This window comes from Rana temporaria, chromosome 3 (genome assembly GCF_905171775.1).
Source record: "Rana temporaria chromosome 3, aRanTem1.1, whole genome shotgun sequence".
NCBI classification, from domain to species: domain Eukaryota; kingdom Metazoa; phylum Chordata; class Amphibia; order Anura; family Ranidae; genus Rana; species Rana temporaria.
Window position 1 is genome coordinate 16634281 of NC_053491.1, and position 14003 is coordinate 16648283.

The window sequence follows — 14003 nt, forward strand, 5'->3', positions numbered from 1 at the left end:
ACTGACAATTGCGCGGTCGTGTGACGTTGTACCCAAACAAAATTTGCGTCCTTTTTTCCCCACAAATAGAGCTTTCTTTTGGTTGTATTTGATCACCTCTACGGTTTTTATTTTTTGCGCTATAAACAAAAAATTTGAAAAAAAAAACAATATTTTTTTTACTTTTTGCTTTAATAAATAACCCCCCCCCCCCCCCGCCCCCCAAAAAAAAAAGGATTTACCTCTTAATGACCAGGCCATTTTTTGCGATACGGCACAGGGTCACTTTAACTGACAATTGCGCGGTCATGTGATGTTGTACCCAAACAAAATTGACGCCCTTTTTTTTCCCACAAATAGAGCTTTCTTTTGGTGATATTTGATCATCTCTGCGTTTTTTTTTTTTTTTTTTTTTTTGCGCTGTAAGCAAAAAAAGAGCAACAATTTTGAAAAAAAAAAAACAAGATTTTTAACTTTTTGCTATAATAAATATCCCCCAAAAATATATAAAAATACAATTTCTTCATCAGTTTAGAGGCCGATACGTATTCTTCTACCTATTTTTGGTAAAATAAATAAATAAATCACAATAAGCGTTTATTGATTGGTTTGCGCAAAAGTTATAGCGTCTACAAAATAGGGGATAGATTTATGGCATATTTTTTTTTTTTTTACTAGTAATGGCGGTGATCTGCAATTTTTATCAGTACTGCGACATTGCGGCTAACAGATCGGACACTTTTGACATCTTTTTGGGACCAGTGACATTTATACAGCGATCAGTTCTATAAAAATGCTCTGATTACTGTGTAAATGTCACTGGCAGGAAAGTGGTTAACACTAGGGGCGATCAAGGGGTTAAGTGTGTTCCCTGGGAGGTGTTTCTAACTGTGTGGGGGGATGGAACTGACAAGGGGAGGAGCCAGCTTGCTGTTCCTAATCACTGGAGAACAGCAGATCTGTCTCTCCTCCCCTGTCAGAACAGGGATCTGTCGGTTTACATATCTTCGTTCTGGCTCGCGTTCCCGCGATCACGGGTGGACGGAGGACAACGCAGCCGCCGGCCACGCGCATCGGTTCCCCCGTCGTGCAGCGCGTGTGTGCGCGCGCCAGCTATCATTCTTAAAGGCGCCGACAAACACCTACGTCGATTTGTGGGAACGAGCCGACCTGCTGCCGTATAAAGACGGCGGCTGGTCGGCAAGTTGTTAAACTAGATTCCGGGATAAGCAAATATTGCCAAAATCCATTCATCATGAGTATTCTTGTTGAATCTCAGTGAGCTTTGTGTATTTCTTCCAGATCTGTGCAGTAATCCAGTGTGAGACTTCCTGTAATAAAGACCGCCCACTGCTGCTGTCTCTCCTTGTGCAGGTTGACCGATCTCGTCTCCGCCCCCTCCTATAGTTTTCTGCAGGTGATCTGACGATATGGTTCCGGCTATCGAGATGGTTCCTGTAAGGACTGCGCAGGCGCAATCCTTGCCGACGGAAATCACCGAACCTCCAGGGCGACGTGGAATTTGAGGTAAGTGGCCAGTCGGCCTCACATCCTGGCTATTTTTTAACATCCTCCAATCCACGGGGATGTTAAGGAACGAGCCTGGATGCCGGCCGAGGTTGGTTTGGAGATTTCCGTCGGCAAGGATTGCGCCTGTGCAGTCCTTACAGGAACCATCTCGATAGAGGAACCATACCGACAAGTCACAGGCAGCCTGTAGTGGGTGGAGCCTGCTGAGCCCCTCCCACAGCTCTGCTCTCTCTCTCTCCCTGTGTATGGTGACTGGTCTTGTCTCCACCCCTCCTGAAGTTTTCTGAAGGCATGTAGTGGGTGGAGCCTGCTTGTCCCCTCCCACCGCTCTGCTCTCTCTCCTTGCTGCAGGGTGACCAGTCTCGTCTCCGCCCCCTCCTGTAGTTATCTGCAGTCAGCCTGTAGTGGGTGGAGCCTGCTAGTCCCTCCCACAGTTCTGCTCTCTACACAGGCAGCACAGTGATGATGTCACTGCCATATTGTAAAGGCATTTGTGCCTATTGAGGAATATATTTAAACACATATAGGTAGATTCACGTAGATAGGCTTATCTTTAGGACGGCCTAGCCTAGCCTGTTTAGGCTACACCGCCGTAAATTAGTTAGGCTAGTAGTGATTTTCAAACCACTTACCTGCTAATCTACGGCGGCGTAGCCTCAAACGAGCGGGCGTAAGGGCGCCTAATTCAAATGACTTGGAGAGGGGCGTGTTGTATGGAAATGAGGGTTGACCTCACGTTTTTTTGACACTGCGCATGCGCCGGGCGACTACATTTCCCAGTGCGCATTTCGGCTAAGCACACCGTACGGGCCTATTGATTTCGACGCGGACGTAAACGACGTAACTCCCGATTCGCGGACGACTTACGCAAACGACGTAAAAATTTCGAACCTCGCGGCGGGAACGGCGGCCATACTTTAACATTGTTATTCCACCTCATAGGTGGAATAACTTTAGGCCGCCTAAGGCCTTACGGAAACGACGTTAATCGACTGCGGCGGGCTCGTGTACGTTCGGGAATCGGCGTAAAAGCTCATTTACATAATCTACGCCGGCCGCAATGGAAGCGCCACCTAGCGGCCATCCGAAAAATTGCAAGCTAAGATAGAACGGCGCAAGCCGTCCTATCTTAGCTTTGTTTAAGCGTATCTCTGTTTGAGCATACGCTTAAACAAACGCCGGCGTAGATTCTGAGTTAGGCCGGCTTATCTACTGATAAGCCGGCCTAACTCTTTGTGAATCTACCTAATATTTTTTGTGTGTCTGGAGTTCTCTATGGCTTCGGGTGGAATAGTTGGAGGACCGGCTCTGTGTACAATCCTCCAGCTAGTGTCACATTTGTTGCTGAAGCAGGAAATCCCCTTTAATCCTCTCGGCATTCCTTCGGACATGTTCAGGCTCTGAGCCTCTGATTCTGTCATATCTTCAAAAACAACGTTCACCCCGATTAGCATTTATTATTATCAGACCGATGAGGGAGTTCCAGGCGTCACGCCCTTCAAGTGTTGATCTGTGCAGAGAACAAGGAAATACCTTTCCCTGACATCACATTACAGGAGATCTCAGGTCACAGCAAACACTTTCAGTTTGTAGCGCTACCCCTCCAGGAGCCGCTGGTACTTTGAGCTTTTTTTACCAATGCACAGCCAGGCACACCGCATTTTCAGCATTCTTCCTATGGCTCAAAGATCAGCGGTCCCCCAGGCTATTTCATATGGCCCTTGCACCTCTCCTGCAGCTGCGGCAACCCCCTCGCTTCTGCCCCCACTTTGTCTCAGTAGTCAGCAGCAGATGGGAGGATAGAACGCCTCTGCCAGATCCTGCACCTCTCTGTGCAGCCACAGAGAGGCTCATCTCTGCAACCTCATCTCAGCAGTCTGCAGCAGAGAGGAGAACACAACTCCCCTGCCAGATCCTGCACCTTTCTGTGCACTTGAAGAGAGACTCTTCTCTGCAAACACCCCCCCCCCCCCCCTTGTCTCAGCAGTCTGCAGCAGATAGGAGGACAGAACCCCTCTGCCAGAACCTGCACCTCCCTGTGCAGCCACAGAGAGGCTCATCTCTGCACCCCCCTCCCCATCTCAGCAGTCCGCAGCAAAGGGGAGGACAAAACACCTCTGCCAGATCCTGCACCTCTCTGTGCAGCTGTAGAGAGGCTCATCTTTGCAAACCCCCACCTCGTCTCAGCAAGGTAAGGGGGTGCGCTGTGATGTAAGGGAGGGTGGGTGACTTCTTACAGATACAGCCGGCCCTTTGAGGAAGTGAAGCCTTGCGCTGCGCAATGCCACTGGTCCCTGCTGTCTTCTGGGACCCGTGTGTCTCCCAGAAGACAGCAGGGGGCAGACGTGACGTAGACCCCAGCAGATAATGCGGGGGGTCTATGCCCGGAAGTGGGTGCAAATAACTGTCTTAGACAGGTATCTGCTCCCCCTGAAAGGTGCCAAATGTGACACCGGACAGCGGAGATTCCATTATTGTGTGGACCTCCGCTTTAAGGACCGGGCCTCCTTCTGAGATTTGACGTTTAAAAGTTTAAAAATATTTTTTTTGCTAGAAAATTACTTAGAACCCCCAAACATTATACCACCCTAGAGAATAAAATGGCGGTCGTTGCAATACTTTTTGTCACACTATATTTGCGCAGCGGTCTTACAAGCGCAATTTTTTGGGAAAAAAATACACTTTTTTGAATAAAAAAATAAGACAACAGTAAAGTTAGCCCAACTCTTGTGAAAGATAATGTCACGCCGAGTAAATTGATACCCAACATGTCACGCTTAAAAATTGCTTCCGCTCGTGGAATGGCGACAAACTTTTACCCTTTAAAATCTACATAGGCGATGATTAAAAAATCCTACAGGTTGCATGTTTTGAGTTACAGAGGAGGTCTAGGGCTAGAATTATTGCTCTCGCTCTACCAATCGCGGCGATACCTCACGTGTGCGGTTTGAACACTGTTTTCATATGCGGGCGCTACTCACGTATGTGTTCACTTCTGCACGCGAGCTCGGTGGGACGGGGCGCATTTAAAAATGTATTTATTTTTTTCTTATTTATTTTACCTTTTTATTTTTATTTTTTACACTGTTCTTTTAATAAAAAAAAATGTTGTCACCTTTATTCCTATTCCTATTAATGTAAACATCCCTTGTAATAGGAAAAAGCATGACAGGTCCTCTTAAATATCTCATACCTCGCATCTCATATTTACACTAAAATGCAATAAAAAAATGTTTTTGTCATTTGAAAAAATAAAGTAAAAAATGTCCCTTTAAGAGCTATGGGCTGAAGTGAGGTTTTGACGTCGCTTCCGCCCTGCTATGGATGGAGACGGGTGGGGACCATCTTCCCCTCACTTGTCTCCACACCCAGCCACCAGAAGGACCAGATCACCTCCGCCGCTACCAACGGCTCCGGTAAGCGGCGGAGGGCACGGGAGAGTGGAGGGAAGGGGGGCCCTCACTCCCGCCGCCGATCATGGTGATTTTTTATCTTATTGCATTGTATGCATTAAAGCGGATGTGCCATGGGAACAAAATATTAAAAGCCAGCAGCTACAAATACTGCAGCTGCTGACTTTTAATATTAGGACACTTACCTGTCCTGGAGTCCAGCGCCGAACGCAGCAGAGCACGAGCGATCGTTTGTCACTCTGCTGCCCCCCCGCCATCCACGCTGAGGGAACCAGGAAGTGAAGCGCTGCGGCTTCACTGCCCGGTTCCCTACGGCGCATGCGCGAGTCGCGCTGCGCCCGCCGATTGGCTCACACGCTGTGTGCTGGGAGCTGAGTGTTCCCAGCACACAACGGGCGACAGACGGGATGTGACGGAATGCCCGTCTTTTGCCCGTAGCGTGTGGCCGGAAGTGGGTGCAAATACCTGTCTTTAGACAGGTATCTGCACCCCCCTCCCCCCTGAAAGGTGTCAAATGTGACACCGGAGGAGGTGGAGGGTTCCGATCAGCAGGACTCCACTTAAGGATGCAGCAGTCTTTCTGAATCCACCTATTAAACTCCCCTCCTACCCAGACCAATTTTCAGCTTTCAGTGCTGTTGCACTTTGAATGACAATTGCGCGGTCGTGCTACACTGTACCCAAATTAAATTGTTATCATTTTTTCCCCACAAATTTCTTTTGGTGGTATTTGATCACCTCTGCGGTTTTTATTTTTTTAGATTTTGTTATACAATGTTGTAAACAGGTGATTTTTCTCCTACATTGATGTACGCTGATTAGGGCACTGATGGGCACCGATGGGCACCGATGGGCTGCACTGATGGGCTGTACTGATGGGCACCGATAAGGCGGCACTGGTGGGTACTGATAAGGCAGCAATGTGAGGTGGCACTGATGGGTGGCACTGAAGGGCATTGATAGTGTCACTTCTCAGTGCCCACCAGTGCCACCTAGCAATGCTGCCTATCAGTGTAACCTACCAGTGCTCATTATTGCCACCCATCAGTGCCCATCACTGCCACCCATCAGTGCCACCTATCAATGCCACCTATTAGTGTCACTTCTCAGTGCCCACCAGTGCCACCTAATAGGTGGCATTGATAGGTGGCACTGATAGGTGACAGTGATGGTCACTAATGGGTGGCAGTGATGGGCACTGATGGGTGGCAATAATGAGCACTGGTAGGTTACACTGATAGGCAGCATTGCTAGGTGGCACTGATGAGGCACTGATTGGCATCACTGGTGGGCATTAAGAAGTGGCACTTGTGGGCACTGGCAGCTGGCACTGATGAGGCACATCTGCCTCCTTCCTCTTCGGAACCGATGTCCCTTGTGCACGAGCCGGTGATCGGCATTTTTTCCTCCTCACACTGTCAGCGTGAGGAGAAAAAAAAACCTGATTACTGATTCTTTGTTTACATCATGTCATCAGCTGTCATTGGCTGACAGCTGATCACGTGGTAAGGGGTCGGCCCCTTACTCGAATCGGAGATCACCCGAGTCTCAGTGACTCGGGTGGTCACAGCGCGCGCCCTGCAGGGGTGCGCGGGGAGCGCGTGAAGTGGAGGACGTCTATCGACGGCCTCCCGGATTTTCAGGTCCGCGCTGTAGCCGTCATATGGCTATAGCACGGGCCTCAAGTTGTTAAGTGTGTCCATCATAAATTAAGTGAATGCTTCTTACAGTGAGTTGTAATCAGGGCCGATCCTAGGCAGGGTGCGTGGGGTACTCTGCACCCAGGCGTCGCAGAGATGGGGGCGCCGAAGCTCCAAAGTGCTCCCCTCCCTCCTCCTTGTCTGTGTCCAGAGGCGGAGCGCATGTAGCGGGTGCTGCGGTTCCCTATGCCACTTGCTCTCTCCGCTGGCAGCTGACAGGAGCGCATACCTCCGGCTGTCCCCGGAATCCGGGCTGGGTACCACAGCGGAGCCTATTACCGAAACACGTACACAGCGGAGCACTAGGCTCCACTAATTCATTCTGTCCGGTGTGCATGGAGCAGTCTCCTGTCTGCCCCGCCCCCTCTGCGTGTGTCGGCTCTTCTCCCATAGGCGGTGTGATGAGAGGCTTCTGGGTTGGCCGGAGCTGCTGCCAATCATCCCGTGCACTCCCAGAAATGCTCTCCGAGTGCCACTAGTGTTGCCACCTTTTCTTCAAGCCAAACCCGAACACTTCAGAGTCGCACAGCAATTTTTTTTCATAGTATGCATAAACTATGCATAGATGTTGCTATTAAATAAAATCTCTAATCATATGAAGTTAATCACACAAGCCATCTGAGTCCGCAGAGTTCCCCCTTTACATCTGAGTCCGCAGAGTTCCCCCTTTACATCTGAGTCCGCAGAGTTCCCCCTTTACATCTGAGTCCGCAGAGTTCCCCCTTTACATCTGAGTCCGCAGAGTTCCCCCTTTACATCTGAGTCCGCAGAGTTCCCCCTTTACATCTGAGTCCGCAGGGTTCCGCCTTTACATCTGAGTCCACAGAGTTCCCTTTTATTGTATGGGGGGACTCTGATGTAAGGGAGAACTCTGGGAATTCTGATGTAAGGGAGAACTCTGGGGACTCTGATGTAAGGGATGCTCAGGTGTATGGCGAGGACTCTGATGTAAAGGAGAGCACTGTGGTCTCTGGTGTAAAGGGGAGCTCTGATGTAATGAATGCTCTGAGAACCCTGATTTACCTTAGCATACTTATTTAGAGGCAGGAGAAAGAATGGGGAGGGGGGAGACTTAGACCAGTCTGAATAATGTGTCCGGGTCTCAGACAGTCTGAAACCCGGATGCATGAGTCCAAACCCGAACTGTCCGGGTGAATCCCGAACAGGTGGCAACCATGAGTGCCACCCAAGTAACCAAAGATGCCACGTATGCCCCGACTCCCTGTAAAGTGCTTCTGCTCCCAGCGCGCACGAGCTACAGGGATCTATTGGACAAGTACTGATCTATGGGGACACCTGATGTGGGGGGCTCTGATGGGGGACACCTGCTGAGGGGGGGGATCTGATGGGGGACACCTGCTGTGGGGGGTCTCTGATGGGGGACACCTGCTGTGGGGGGTCTCTGATGGGGGACACCTGCTGTGGGGGGTCTCTGATGGGGGACACCTGCTGTGGGGGGCTCTGATGGGGGACACCTGCTGTGGGGGGCTCTGATGGGGGACACCTGCTGTGGGGGGTCTCTGATGGGGGACACCTGCCATGGGGGGGGGCTCTGATGGGGGGCAACTGCTGGGGGGGCTCTGATGGGGGACACCTGCTGGGAGGCTCTGATGGGGGACACCTGCTGTGGGGGGCTCTGATGGGGGACACCTGCTGTGGGGGGGCTCTGATGGGGGACACCTGCTGTGGGGGGGCTCTGATGGGGGACACCTGCTGTGGGTGGGGCTCTGATGGGGGACACCTGCTGTGGGGGGCTCTGATGGGGGACACTAATGAAGACTTCTTAGGGGAGCATCTCTGTGTTTGAGTCATAGCCATAGAAACATGTGTAAAGGGGGGGGGAGTTAGTAGGATGACCACGCCCATGTGGGGGGCGCCAGAAGTATTTCTGCACCCAGGCGTCTGTGACCCTAGGACCGGCCCTGGTTGTAATGCCTTTCCAGTCACTTCTGGAATGCGTTCCATGTCTGGATTGCAGGGTGGATGAATATTAGTGCAAGTCTGCCACGTTCCAAGTGTAATATTATCACACGCATAACAACGCGGGTTCAGACATTTCCAGGTGAGGCTGTGACCTCGGAGAATCCATGGCTAGGGAAGGGGAGATGCTTGGAGATCGTGTGACTCTCACGAGGTATCCTGGAGTTTTCCATTGGGTTGTTCACATTTCACACCCATGGTAGGAATCTCCACACTTCCCCTGCCAGCGAATTCCGGACCCGCACGATCACCCGATCAGAAACTATGAATGTTGTACGGCTCAATAAAAATGAAAGAGCAAAGAAGGTGAAGTGATATTTATGAGATATTTCAGAGAGGATGAGAAGAGGCTTCTGGTACTAGAACCTGTGTCACACAAGTCCTCCAAACTGTATCATGATGGCCATTTAATCACTTGCCTACCACCGTAGAAGAATACGTATCGGCCTAAACTGAGGGGAAAAAAAATTGGGATATTTATTATAGCAAAAAGTAAAAAATATTGGCCCGGATTTAGGGCCGCTGATAGAAATCATGGGGCCCCGTACAACCTACCTGAGGGGGGCCCCTTCAGTCCCGCCCCTGGTCCCTCCTTCAGCCACAATCTTGGCTCCGCCCCCTGGCCCAGTGACTTGACAGCGGGACATGCCAATGCCATAATGTACTGCAGACAGTGCCATCCATGCCATGCCGCCAATGCCAATGGCAGCATGGGTGGCACTGTCTGCAGCACATTATGGCATTGGCGGCACTGTCTGCAGCACATTACAGCATTGGCGGCATGGGTGGCACTGTCTCTGCAGGCAGCACATGAGTTATGGGCCATAATGCATGTGCTACCTGCAGACAGTCCCACCCATGCCGTAATGTGCTGCAGACAGTGCCACCCATGACCCAATGCCATAACGCATGTGCTACCTATGCCGCCAATGCCATATTGTGCTGCAGACACTGCCATCAATGCCGCAATTGGCATAATGCAATTGGCAGCATGGAAAGGCACTGTCTCTGCAGGCAGCACATGCATTATGGCATTAGCGTCATGGGTGGCACTGTCTGCAGCACATTATGGCATGGCATGGGTGGCACTGTCTCTACAGGCAGCACATGCATTATGGGCCATAATGCATGTGCTACCTGCAGACAGTCCCACCCATGCCGCCAATGCCGTAATGTACTGCAGGCAGTGCCACCCATGACGCTAATGCCATAACGCATGTGCTGCCTGCAGAGACAGTGCCTTTCCATGCTGCCAATGGCATTATGCCATTGGCGGCATGGGTGGCAGTGTCTGCAGCACAATATAGCATTAATGGCATAGGTGGCACTATCAGCAGGTAGCACATGTGTTATGGCATTGGGTCATGGGTGGCACTGTCTGCAGCACATTACGGCATTGGCGGCATGGCATGGGTGGCACTGTCTCTGTAGGCGGCACATGCGTTATGGGCAGACAGAGCCACCCATGCCGATCATCGAATGTATACATGCTGCTGCTGCAGTAGTAGTAGGAGGAGATCTGATCAGGTTGCCGGGCCCCTCTGCTGGCCGGGCCCGGTACAACAGGGCCAGTTGTACTGGCCTATCAGCGGCCCAGCCCGGATTCACAAAGCACTTATGCAGACGTATCTTGAGATACGCCGCGTAAGTGTAAATGTGCGCCGTCGTATCTATGCGCCGTGCCCACAAAACTAGATACGCCTTCAAATAGGCTTCATCCGACCGACGTAACTTTCCTACGCCGGCGTATCGTGGGCGCATATTTACGCTGGCCACAAGAGGCGCTCCCATTGATTTTCTATGCAGATATGCAAATGAGGGAGATACGCCAATTCACAAACGTAGTTGCGCCCGGCGCATAATATACGCAGTTTGCGTAAGTCGTACGTCCGGTGTAAAGTTATTCCCCATATATGAGGCACAACTCATGCTAAGGTATGGACCAGGGAACACAGCCGTCGTATTTTACGTCATTTACGTAGTACGTGAATAGGGCTGGGCGTAAGTTACGTTCACGTCGTAGGCAGTGATCCGTCGTATCTTAGACAGTTGTTTCGACGTCATTCTGAGCATGCGCACTGGGATGCGTCCACGGGACGGCGCATGCGCCATGCGTTATTCGTATCTTTATGACGCTCAGTCCATCATTTACATGGGGTCACGCCTCATTAGCATGGCTCACGCCCACTTCCACCTACGCCGGCGGCCTGTGCCCTCGAAACCTACACCACGCTGACGCAGCATTAGGAGCAATAGCTTGCTGAATGCAATGCTTGCCTCTCCGCGCTACGTTGGCGCGGCGTACAACGGTTGCGCTACGGCTGCGTAATGTGCGCCCACACTCTGTGAATCTGGGCCATTGTGTTTTTTTTTTTAATTGTCGCTCTTCTTTTGTTTATAGCGGGGGAAAAAAAACGCAGAGGTGATCAAATACCACCAAAAGAAAGCTCTATTTGTGGGGAAAAAATTATTAAAATTGAATTTGGGTACAACATCGCACGACCGCGCAATTGTCATTCAAAGTGTAACAGCGCTGAAAGCTGAAAATTGGCCTGGGCAGGAAGGGGGTGATAATGCCCGGTATTGAAGAGGTTTAAAGATTCATTTTCATTCTGCAGTCTTGCTACATTTCAGGCCATTTTCTTATCACTGTAGCAGAAATCTTTAGACTACCCCAAGCTTAGCTGTATGGCCTCAGGAGCTTCTGCTAATGCCGCAAGTCCTCTCAGACATGCCAATCCTTCTGGAAAATGCCAGGAGGTTTTTTTTCTTTATTACATACATAAACCTCGGCACAATGTTCTGCTCTTACAGTTGGGTTTGTATCAAGGAGGAACCTCGTACAAAAGTCCATCTCCTATCCTATAACCACTTCCTTACCGCACTATAGTCTAAGCTTTGTTGTTCTTGCACACCCCCTGGGGCGTGCATCTGGCAGTCCCTGTGATCATGATTACAGATCGTGGTAAAGGGCCAATCACAGGAGCCCTTTACCATGTGATTAGTTGTGTCCAATCACAGCTAATCACAATGTAAAATAAGTTGCCTGTTAAGTCTCCTTTCCTCACGCGCTGTCACAGCGTGAGAAGAGAAGAGCCGTTAACCGGCAATCCTGACAGAGGACATGCACACAGATAATCAGGGCACTAATTATCAGTGCAGCCCTATCAGTGCCCATTAGTGCCACCCATCAGTGCAGCCTCATCAGTGCCTATCAGTCCGGCCTCATCGGTGTCCATCAGTCTTGCCTTATTGGTGCAGCCCATCAGTCCTGCCTCATTAGTCCAGCCCATCAGTCCTGCCTCATCGGTGCCCATCAGTCCTGCCTCATCGGTGCTCATCAGTCCTGCCTCATCGGTGCTCATCAGTCCTGCCTCATTGGTGCCCATCAGTCCTGTCTCATCAGTGCAGCCGATCAGGCGCTGTGATTGAACGCCTATATCATGTGTCCAATCATAGCAGAGGACAGGAGAAGAACTCGAGGAGCGTGGAGGACATCGCCACTGCCCCACCGAGACAAGGTAAGTGCCGGGCGGGTGGGGGATGCACACTGGCAGGGCATTTGATGGGCACAGTAGCAACAATTGATGGGCGCAGTGTCAGCAATTGATGGGCACAGTAGCGGCAATTGATGGGCACACTGGCAGAAATTGATGGGCACAGTAGCAGCAATTGATGGGCACAGTGGCAGCAATTGTTGGGCACAGTGGCTGCATTTGATGGCACGGTGGCTGCGTTTGTTGGGCACAATGGGCCAGATTCACAAAAGAGATATGGCGGCGTATCTCCTGATACGCCGTCGTATCTCTGAGATACGATTGTCATATCTATGCGCCTGATTCATAGAATCAGGTTACGCATAGATAGCCCTAAGATCCGACAGGTGTAAGTGTGTTACACCGTCGGATCTTAGACTGCAATTCTAGGCCGGCCGCTAGGTGGCGATTCCATTGCGGTCGGCGTAGAATATGCAAATGACTAGTTACGGCGATTCACGAACGTCCGCTTTGCCCGTCGATCTAAATTTACTTTGTTTCCGTATCGATATGCGTCGTAAAGTTAAGGCTGCCCTCTAGGTGGTCTAGCCAATGTTAAGTATGGCCATCGTTCCCGCGTCGAAATTTGAAATTTCACGTCGTTTGCGTAAGTCGTCCGTGAATGGCGCTGGACGCCATTTACGTTAACGTCGAAACCAATGACGTCCTTGCGAGTACGTTCGGCGCGGGAACGCGCCTAATTTAAATGGTCCCCGCCCCATTTGAATTAGGCGGGCTTGCGCCGGACGGCTTTACGCTACGCCGCCGCAAGTTTACAGGCAAGTGCTTTGTGAATCAAGCACTTACGCTGAAAACTTGCGGCGGTGTAATGTAAACGGGATACGTTACGCTGTGGCACAGGTACCTGCATTTGATGGCACGGTGGCTGCGTTTGTTGGGCACAGTGGCTGCGTTTGATGGCATGGTGGCTGTGATTGATGGGCACAGTGGCTGCGTTTTATGGCCACAGTAGCTGTGATTGACGGGCACACTGGCTGCAATTGATGTTTTTTTTTTTTCAGTTTGTTTGCACCCCCCCAAAAAAAATAATTGAGCGCCAACCGCCACTGCTCCCACTACTGCTAAGTCCAAAGGCTTGAAGGAAAGCATTGAAGGTTTTCTGTCTGGTGTTTCATTAATAAAATAAAGGTGAAATTATGAATTGTTAATATTTTTAAATTGACCACAGCCGTGTACACCCATTTGTAGTTTGTAGTGTATATCCAAATTCTGCTCCATATGACCTTGCTGGCACAGTGGGCGCAGTATAGTGTGTTTACATCTAGTCCTGAATAAGGTCTTCTTCACTGTACAGGCCCCTAGGCAGCCCCGCGGGTAAATGGAACGCCCAGTATAATCACATAGGGAGCCCTGTTCATACACCATGCTGGCAGACCAGACTCCCGATGTCACAGCCCAGCTTGTTCTGTCCCTTGCTCCTTCTCACATCCACAAATAGCTTCCGTGGAGACAGCGAAAGCCACAGAATACTCTCTCTGCACAGAGTACATACAAGAAGGCCATTGCTTCTACTGGATTGCAGCAGTATGAGTGTCGCACAAGGTTTTTGACATGCCCATCATTATTTTTAGGGTTGTCCCGATACCATTTTTTTAGGACCGAGTACAAGTACCGACACTTTTTTTCATGTACTCGCCGATACCGATTACCAATACTTTTTTTTTAAATGCAGCCATGTCTCCCCCCAAATGCAGCCATGTCTCCCCCCAAATGCAGCCATGTCTCCCCCCAAATGCAGCCATGTCTCCCCCCAAATGCAGCCATGTCTTCCCCAAATGCAGCCATGTCTCCCCCCAAATGCAGCCATGTCTCCCCCCAAATGCAGCCATGTCTCCCCCCAAATG